Consider the following 10,568-nt stretch of genomic DNA (forward strand, 5'->3'; position numbering starts at 1 on the left):
GCTCCAGTGGCGCAATCGGTTAGCGCGCGGTACTTATATGACAGTACATTGTAGAGCTATGCCGAGGTTGTGAGTTCGAGCCTCACCTGGAGCAGTGTTTTTACTAAGAGAGAGCGATAGGTATGTATTATCCATTGAAGTTGTATTAACATGGAATACTTTGACCAGCCACGCAGTAACCTAAACGATCGGTGTCTGACAATTCGACAGCTCAGCAGCATAGTCAAAGAATATACCCTGTATGAATTGTATTTTCTTGTCTCTAGCCTCAACCTAGTACATAATGTAAGCAGAGTACGTTAGTTTAAATCAAGATTCGTATTCTCACACAACAATTGGATGAATACGCTACCATTTCTATGCGAAATCTTTTCATGAAAGGCTATCAATGTTCTAGTTATTCTGCTTTTGTGTTATGATTTGGTGGGAGGACTTTGCTTATATAAACGTGCAAGTATAGTGTTAGTTTTTAGCTATAAATGTCAGACGTGTATGTTTGTTGTGAACTCATACTGTATTTCATCAACTGAGCTGAAGTAGTTCCCTCTTATTATCGATAGGAGGCAGCATGAGTGACTTGCAGTTTAACTTCACTAGAGGGGTTGGTCTTTGATAATGAACTGCATTTGTTCTTGGACAAGGTGAGAGGGACTGTAGTTGAGATTCTCTGGGATTCTCTGCTTCTAAACCCCATTATGGGGGCTGAGTCACTGGCTTACTGGTGCACTTCCATGCCGTCCCTAGGAGGGGTGCGTCACCTGAGTCGGTTGAGTCACTGACGTGATCTTCCTGTCCGGGTTGGCGCCCCCCCTCGGGTTCGTGCCGTGGGGGAGATCTTCGTGGGCTATACTCGGCCTTGTCTCAGGGTAGTAGATTGGTGGTTGAAGATGTCCATCTAGTGTTGTGGGGGCTGAGCTTTGGCAAGGTGGGTGGGGTTAGGATCATGCCTCAGGACCACCTGGCCTGATGTCTCCTTGTTGTCCCCAGTCCACCTTGTCATGATGCTGCTCCAGTTTCAACTGTTGTGCCTGTGGGTATGGAACCCTGACCTGTTCAGTGGACGTGCTACCTTGTCCCGGACCTGCTGTTTTGGACTCTCTCTCTACCGCACCTGCTGTCTCTAACTGTGAATGATCGGCTATGAAAAGCCAACTGACATTTACTCCTGAGGTGCTGACCTGTTGCACCCGCTACAACCACTGTGATTATTATTATCTGACCCTGCTGGTGATCTATGAATGTTTGAACATGTTGGCCATGCACTGTTATAATCTCCACCCTACACAGCCAGAAGAGAACTGGCCACCCCTCAGAGCCTGGTTCCTTTCTAGGTTTCTTCCTAGGTTCCTGCCTTTCTAGGGAGTTTTTCCTAGCCACCGTGCTTCTACATCTGAATTGCTTGCTGTTTGGGGTTTTAGGTTGGGTTTCTGTACAGCACTTTGTGACATTGGCTGATGTAAAGAGGGCTTTATAAATCAATTTGATTGATTTGATTGATTGAGGTAATCTACCAGATTACATTAGAATGTTGTAGTTACTGTACTCTATTTCTCTTGCCTGCCTGTTATGTCTTGTATCAACTCCCACTGGGGGGCGCTGTTATCCATGCTATGAGTGAGGTGTACCATCTCTGGTTACATCAATGAGGTTTGGCGGCTGGTAGTGAATCGCTACGACTCTTTATTTGAATGAAAACAGCATTGAGACACATTTGATTGATTTATCATTCCCAACATTTATGTTTGTTTGAAATGTTAGAAGGTTCTCCTATACTGATTACGTGTGTGTGCGTGCGCTTGTCTGAGGAAAAAGACAGTTAGCAAAATGAACAGTCTATCATTTTAACATTACAATGCTTCCTGAACTTGATCAGAATGTTCTATACTAGTTGGATGTTAAAGAAATGCAATAGACTATTAAAACATTGTGAAATATAAATGTTGCTGGGAAGAACATGTTGAACACCTGGACAAATAGATTAGGGGAATGTGTAAAAGCTGAAAAGAAAACTCTCTAGGAATAGGCTTTAAGCTGTTATTTAGGTAGCACCTAATTCATTTAAACAACCTTATGTGAGTTAGCCCTATATCTGACGACATAGGACGACGCGCATTAGTGCGTGTGGTGTCCTATAGAGCAGTGGTTAAAAACTGTGGGTCGAGACGGCAGAGGTCAAGGTGAGTTTCTCAATGACATTGCCCCCCCCACCTCCATAAAAAGATAGAAAAACACTTTCATGGTAAACTTCAATCACTAAAACCAAACAGAAAGTATGTAGAAAAGATAATGGACCTACACACTGAGTGAACAAAACATTAGGAACACCTGCTATTTCCATGACATAGATTGACTAGGTGAATCAATGTGAAAGCTATAATCCCTTATTGATGTCACCTGTTAAATCCACTTCCGTCAGTGGAGATGAAGGGGGGGGAGACTGGTTAAAGAAGGATTTTTAAACCTTGAGACAATTGAGACATGGATTGTGTACGCATGCCATTCAGAGGGTGAATGGGCCAGATGTAAGTGCCTTTGACCAGGGTATGGGAGTATGTGCCAGGCACACTGGTTTTAATGTGTCAAGAACTGCAATGCTGCTGTGTTTTTCACACTCAACAGTTTCCAGTGTGTATACAGGAATGTTCCACCACCTAAAGGGCATCCAGCCAGCTTGACACAACTGTGGGAAGCATTGGAGTCAATATGGGTCTGCATCCCTGTGGAACGCTTTCGAGGACTTGTAGAGTCCATGCCCCTATGAATTGAGGCTGTTCTGAGGGCAAAGGGGGGTGCAACTCTATATTAGGAAGGTGTTTGTACACTCAGTGTATATTTTTCAATAATAGTTTATAGTCTTTGAGAATTTGCAATCAACTAAATAAAAGCTTGACAATCAGGCCCCCATTGATTGTGTTATAATGTTTGAGGGTAAGAACACAGCATTAGCCATGTCAAAATGTTTAGAATTGGCTTTTTTTTTAAATAAGTTATTTCAGCTCCATGGCAGAATGTGTGGAATTACAGGAGATTAGCTATTAAACTCCACATTTTTCTGTCCGCTGCCAAGATAATATTTTGTACTTATTCTTTGGTCTGTATGTCTTTTCAGCACTCAACCCCTATGGTGGGTCACAAAGCAAAAACGTTTTTGAACCCCTGCTATATAGGGCTCCTACAACTGTTTAAGTGAGTTTGAGTGGATGGATCCATTTTGAAGATGAGCAACACATGATAGAGGAGAGAGATTTACTGTAGAGAAAACTGAGCACTGAGCAGAGAGCTTTGGCAGCTGGCCTCCCCGTCTACTCCCCTCTCCCCCTCCTCCTCTTCCCGACCTCAATACACACACACTCAGATTTCGACATCATCCCAATTTAAATGACTAAGATTCATATAATTGACTGTTACACGGAAAGAACACAGCTGATTTAAAAAACATGGTCTGTCGAGGGATTTAACCTTCGTTCATTTAGTGCCCTCCCAGGAACACTTGAGGCCAGATGCAATTAGCATGAGATCAGTGGAAAACAAGGTCACAGGAGGGGAGGAGCCTGTCCCTCGTGCACTACAAAAATGAGAAACCATCTTCCCACCAGTACTCTTAAGACTCTCACAAGCTCTGTAGCTTACCCGTTTTCACTTACGATCAGTATGGAGGAGTTTTGTTTATTTCCTGAAGGGATGTAGCGTCTTCAACAAATTGTCAGTCAGAGTTCTCAAGTGGACAATTGGACACGAGAACCAGGCCCTTAGGTGGCCACTTCTCCGAATATTTCGGTATAATATGCTCAATCTGCAGGTTTTCTTTGAGTCTGCAATTCCTCTGTTGGCATAGTGGAGGCACTAGCCCCAGTAAGACAGGTTCTTGTACAGCACCCTGGGAGTCGTAGGCCCCTCTTGCGGTTCTCTGCCCATGCAGGCCGTCTCTAAAGTTGCACATGCACCCTCTCATGCATGCACACAAACAGTAATGGAGTCCCTCATCACCATATCCTGTCTACACTTGTGGAGGCAGTGTTTTGTAATGCAAGCTCGTCTGTTCAGCATAGACAGGTCTGGATGGAGACATGCCAAACACACCATCATCACCACAATGCACTTGTCTGTCCAAACTTTTCCAGGAATGTTCTTTTTCCTCTGAGATGTTTTATTTTTTCTCTCCTCTCCTCACACCACATTTCACTTCTCACTCAACTCAAATGTGCCCTTGGGTAAATTAGGCATGGGTTCTTCACTAACGTATTGTAGCGACCCTCAGGTGGTAGGGTGAGCCGACCCTGCCCCTGGCCCCTGGCTGGCAGCACCAGTCACGTTCCTTGTTTACTATGTTGTCGTGGTAACAGAAGAGGGGGAAGCTGAACGTAGGATTGGGGATATAGCTAGTTGTGAGAGCACCATTTTCTCTCTCGTTATTATCTCTCTGGGGAGATACCTCCTGCTGTACTGGGATTTATGGGTAGCTAGTTCAGGCTAGGTTTGTTGTTTTGTGCAGCTCCCCACTACCGCCATGCAGTGTAACATTAAAACGCCTGTGCAGTGTAACAGTAAAACGCCAGTGCAGTGTAACATTAAAACACCTGTGCAGTGTGTAACATTAAAAGCCTGTGCAGTGTAACATTAAAACGCCTGTGCAGTGTAACATTAAAACGCCTGTGCAGTGTAACATTAAAACGCCTGTGCAGTGTAACATTAAAACGCCTGTGCAGTGTAACATTAAAACGCCTGTGCGTAGAGGGCATAAACACCACATTGGTTGTCAGAAGAGGGATTGTGCGGTGAGGCCATCGGAATGCACAGGTGGACGTGTGAAAGGGCTTGAAAGAAAGTCGAAGCATGGGAACATGCGATCCTCTCGATATGAGCCACGTTACAATTCCCACCAAAAGGGTTAAACCTATTGGTGTAATGTAGGGTGATTGCCTTTTACGCCAGAGACCTGAGTTTGTTTCCTGCCCCCTCTGTTCGCTACAAGATTTTGTGTGGGTTGTGTAGGCTAAATGATGATCAGGACTGTACTGAAGCGCTGAATGTGTGTTTGTGTTGTTCATGTAGTTGTTTGTGTGCACTTCCTATGTGACACAGGTATGTGTTCCAGTGAACTGGCACACATAGTTTTTCCCATTCCAGAGTTTTATTGTGTTGGATGGTGTTCTGTCGCATTGATTTCACAAAGTCTCCATATATCAAAGCTAAATTCCTCTTAAAATCACCTTTCTCAGTCTAAGTATGGCATGATATGGCATGATTTAGGCCTAGCAGCTAATGTAAGGGTTTGGTTCATCAACTTATTGGTATAAAATAAAAATGTCACCTTTATTTTTACCAGGTTAGTCTCATTGAGATTAAAAATCTTTTTTTTTAAGACAGACCAGACCAAAAGACAGTAGCGGCACATTAAGTTGAATACAAAGACACGTTTGAAACATAGAATATAAAGCGCTACAGTTGAATAAAAACAGAAATGTACACATTGAGCAGGCAAGATGCTTTGGAGAAGTGCGGTGCATCCAGGGGTCAAACAGAAACTCTAGTCAGACCCTTTTCGGGGGAGAAAAGACCCGTGAAAGGGCAAGACAGTGGTGAGACTTGAAAATAAACACCGTGTGAAGCGTTTTTGGGCGTGGTGGTTGGGCCTGTTTCTTTATCTCCTCATTCATCTACCCTGGGGTGATCCGACCAATCATTCAGTAGACAATCAATCAATCACTCTTTCTTAGCCGACTCGTCTTTAAAACCCTTTAACACTAAGGATACGGGGGGAAGACTGGATCCCGTATGACTGTATGTGCACACAACGTTTAAGAAGATACAGAGCAGTCAATATTAAGTCTCACATTTTTATTGTCACGTGCACTGGTGAAATGCCTTTCCTGCTAGTATGTAGTGAAGCTTTGAACAAAGAGGAAATCCTATTAGTATTTAGTTGTAGTTATAGATGCTGGAAATCCTTTAGTTATAGTTGTTTAGTTTAGTTGTCACGATCACTCCTTTATTCGAGGAACAGATGGTTGAAATATGAATTTCCCAATTTTATCTGAGCCCAGCATCAACACTGGATTCAAAACAGCTGTTTTCACTGTGTGTTTGCCAAGACTAGTGAAGTAACCGTATAAAATGGATGTGGGAAATACATCCACTCTGTAAAACAGAATCATTATCGCATATTTTACAGTCAAATGAAACAAAACCCTTTTGCCGTACAACAATGTCAGTCAGTTCCTCTAATTGTCGAGAGACGTTGTCCCGCAACTCTGTGGGACGTAATGCAGGCGATTCAATGTTTTGAAAGGCCTCATGCAACTGTACGCATATAATCTTTAGATCTCGGCCCCCTCGTGACTAACGACAGAGCTATGTGTCATGAACTATAATTCGCGTGTCTTTCGTTAGCACTGAGTGCTATGCATCTGGGAGCAGTGACATAGTGGCCCGTGGGGCTGTACTCATTATGTGTGAAGGTATAATTATTATCATTATTTTGATTTCCTTCCCACAGAGCTCGCACCCCGGGCAGGTTGGTGATGAAGAGCCTGTCAGAGCGCCAAGGGGAAGTGATGTCATGGCGCTCTAGGCAGAAGAACAGCAGACTGGAGGTCAGAGTTTGGGGTTTATCAGATTGTCAGAACAAGTTTTTGTTTGTTGTCTCTCTTTGCTGCAACTCGAGGACAGGGAGGATGAGGGAGTTGTGGTGCGAGAGAGAGTTTCTGCTTCATTTCAGTTTCTCTCTTTCAGTTTCTCCACGTTCTTGCTGAATTTGCTTGGTTCTCTGGTTAGAATTTCTCAGGTGTGTGCTGCTGTTGGAGATTCAAACTCAGCCCACGTATGTTAGTCTTTAGTATAAGACTGTGAAGTTTATGGGTTGTGTGTCTCACTAACAACTTGGTCAAATGTAAAAACCTAATTACACTGTATATGTGTTTCTAAATACAATAAACATTATATGTTTCAAGCCTCAAACATACTCACAATAACATGACAATAACAGTCCGTGTGGGTGTGTGTTTGTGTTCCTCTGTGAGCTCGATCCCAACGTGGCTATGAAGGCTCTCTGATAACGTAGCAGAGAGTAGCAGGGAGGCAGTGGTAACTTCCAGAGAACTCTGAGCCTGATGAACTCTCAGTGCTGAACACTGTGTTGAGGTGGAGGAGCCAAGTACACTTTGGAGATAGATGAGGGGAGGGGGGTGTCCAGAGAATATAGGGTCCATTGGCTCACCTCCCCCTGCGCCTCCTTAAGCTAATTAAACATCACTCCGACAGCCCTGCTCCTTTGCAAACTCCCATCGCACACTCTACTCCCTCTCTCCTTGTCTCCTCCCCTTTCTCTTTGTCTCTTTTTCTAGAAAGTACACTGGATTGACAGGATTTACAGCACTACAGACTTGCTTTACTACCCCTCAGGTCTCTAACAATACCTCTTTTCATGCATGCGTGTGGGTACGTGTGTGGATATGTGCTTTCCTGTACAGTGCCTTGCAAAAGTATTCACCCCCCTTGGCGTTTTTCCTATTTTGTTGCATTACAACCTGTAATTTAAATGGGTTTTTATTTGGATTTCATGTAATGGACATACATAAAATAGTCCAATTGGTGAAGTGAAATGAAAAAAAGAATACATTCAAAACGGAAAAGTGGTGCGTGCATATGTATTCACCCCCTTTGCTAGGAAGCCCCTAAATAAGATCTGGTGCAACCAATTACCCTCATAAGTCACATAATTAGTTAAATAAAGTCCACCTGTGTGCAATCGAAGTGTCACATGATCTCAGTATATATACACCTGTTCTGAAAGGCCCCAGGGTCTGCAACACCACTAAGCAAGGGGCACCACCAAGCAAGCAGTACTATGAAGACCAATGAGCTCTCCAAACAGGTGAGGGAAAAAGTTGTGGAGAAGTACAGATCAGGGTTGGGTTATAAAACAATATTCAAAACTTTGAACATCCCACAGAGCACCATTAAATCCATTATTAAAAAATTGAAATAATATGGCACGACAACAAACCTGCCAAGAGGCCCACCCACCAAAACTCATGGACCAGGCAAGGAGGATGTTAAATCATTAGTCAACAAAGAGACCAAAGATAACCCTGAAGGAGCTGCAAAGCTCCACAGCAGAGATTGGAGTATCTGTCCATAGGACCACTTTAAGCCGTACACTCCACAGAGCTGGGCTTTACGGAAGAGTGGCCATAACCATAAAAAAATAAGCAAACATGTTTGGTGTTCGCCAAAAGTCATGTGGGAGACTCCCCAAACATATGGAAGAAGGTACTCTGGTCAGATGAGACTAAAATTGAGCTTTTTGGCCATCAAGGAAAACGCTATGTCTGGTGCAAACCCAACAGCTCCATCACCCCAAGAACACCATCCCCACAGTGAAGCATGGTGGTGGCAGCACCATGCTGTGGGGATGTTTTTCATTGGCAGGGACTGGGAAACTGGCAGGGACTGGGAAACTGGTCAGAATTGAAGGAATGATGGAATGCGCTAAATACAGGGAAATTCTGGAGGGACACCTGTTTCAGTATTCCAGATATTTGAGACTGGGACTGAGGTTCACCTTCCAGCAAGACAATAACCGTAAGCATACTGCTAATGCAACAATCGAGTGGTTTAAGGGGAAACCTTTAAATGTCTTGGAATGGCCTAGTTAGTTTAAGCTCAGACCTCAATACAATTGAGAATCTGTCGTATGACTTAAAGATTGCTCTACACCAGCAGAACCCATTCAACTTGAAGGAGCTGGAGCAGTTTTGCCTTGAAGAATGGTAAAAAAAATCCCAGTGGCTAGATGTGTCAAGCTTATAGAGACATACCCCAAGAGACTTGCAGCTGTAATTGCTGCAAAAGGTGGCTCTACAAAGTATTGACTTTGGGGGGGGATAGTTATGCATGTTCAAGTTTTCAAGTTTTATCTTATTCCTTGTTTGTTTCACAATAATACATGTTTTGCATCTTCAAGGTGGTAGGCATATTGTGTAAATCAAATGATACAAATCCCCTCAAAATTTTAATTCCAGGTTGTAAGGCAACAAAATAGGAAAAATGCCAAGGGGGTGAATAGACACTTTGTGTGCGTAGCTAGATACCTCAAATTCTGCAACTGGGAAACTTAATGTTTTCTCCATGTAACACTCTAGTTGGAGCGCCACACATACAGTGCATTCGGATAGAAGTCAGACCCCTTGACTTTTTCCACATTCTGTTAAGTTACAGCCTAATATTCATTAAATGTGTTTTTTTCTTCATCAATCTACACACAATACCCCATAAAGACGAAGCGAAAACAGGTGTTTAGAAATGTTTGCAAATGTATAAGAAATTAAAATCAGAAATACAGTATTTACAGAGATATTCCGATCCTTCCTGATTGGCCCTGTCCGGGGGTATCATCGGATGGGGCCACAGTGTCTCCTGACCCCTCCTGTCTCAGCCTACAGTATTTATGCTACAGTAGTTTATGTGTCGGGGGGCTAGGATCAGTTTGTTATATCTGGAGTACTTCTCCTGTCTTATCCAGTGTCCAGTGTGAATTTAAGTATGCTCTCTCTAATTCTCTCTTTCTCTCTCTCAGAGGACCTGAGCCCTAGGATCATGCCTCAGGACTACCTGGCATGATGACTCCTTGCTGTCCCCAGTCCACATGGCCGTGCTGCTGCTCCAGTTTCAACTGTTCTGCCTGCGGCTATGGAATCCTGACCTGTTCACCGGACGTGCTACCTGTCCCAGACCTATTATTTGACCATGCTGGTCATTTATGAACATTTGAACATCTTGGCCATATTCTGTTATAATCTCCACCCGGCACAGCCAGAAGAGGACTGGCCACCCCTCATAGCCTGGTTCCCCTCTAGGTTTCTTCCTAGGTTTTGGCCTTTTTGGGGAGTTTTTCCGAGCCAACGTGCTTCAACACCTGCATTGCTTGCTGTTTGAGGTTTTAGGCTGGGTGTCTGTACAGCACTTTGAGATATCAGCTGATGTACGAAGGGCTATATAAAAAAAATTGATTCAATTTTGATTTGACTTTGCTATGAGACTTGAAATTGAGCTCAGTTGCATCTTGTTTCCATTGATCATCCTTGATGTTTCTGCAACTTGATTGGAGTCCACCTGTGGTAAATTCATTTAGCAAAGGCACACACACCTTAAGGTCCCACTGTTGCAGTACATGGCCAAAACCAAGCCATGAGTTTGAAGGAATTGTCCATAGAACTGCAAGACAGGATTGTGTCGACGCACAGATCTGGGGAAGGGACCCAAAAAATGTCTGCAGCTTTTAAGGTCCCCAAGAACACAGTGGCCTTCATCATTCTTAAATGGAAGAAGTTTGGAACCACCAAGACTCTCCCTAGAGCCGGCCGCCCAGTAAAACTGAGCAATCGGGGGAGAAGGGTCTTTGGTCAGGGAGGTGACCAAGAGCCCGATGGTCACTCTGACAGCGCTCCAGAGTTCCTCTGGAGGTGGGAGAACCTGTGGAGATGGGAGAACCTTTCAGAAGGACAACCATCTCTGTAGCACTCCACCAACCAGGCCTTTATGGTAGAGTGGCTAAACGGAAGCCACTG

The 10,568-nt window shown here is 43.8% G+C and overlaps 1 long non-coding RNA gene and 1 other non-coding gene across 2 annotated transcripts; both read left to right on the forward strand.

Moving 5' to 3' along the window:
- Window positions 1–94, forward strand: trnai-uau (transfer RNA isoleucine (anticodon UAU)). The gene is made up of 2 exons: window positions 1–38; window positions 59–94. It is a non-coding gene; the product is annotated as a tRNA-Ile (tRNA).
- On the forward strand, window positions 71–10,297 carry LOC135511663 (uncharacterized). The gene is made up of 3 exons (XR_010451290.1): window positions 71–120; window positions 6,497–6,593; window positions 9,578–10,297. It is a non-coding gene; the product is annotated as an uncharacterized LOC135511663 (long non-coding RNA).
- Window positions 10,298–10,568: the final 271 nt, after the last annotated feature.

Source organism: Oncorhynchus masou, chromosome 24 (assembly GCF_036934945.1).
Source record: "Oncorhynchus masou masou isolate Uvic2021 chromosome 24, UVic_Omas_1.1, whole genome shotgun sequence".
Classification (NCBI taxonomy): Eukaryota; Metazoa; Chordata; class Actinopteri; order Salmoniformes; family Salmonidae; genus Oncorhynchus; species Oncorhynchus masou.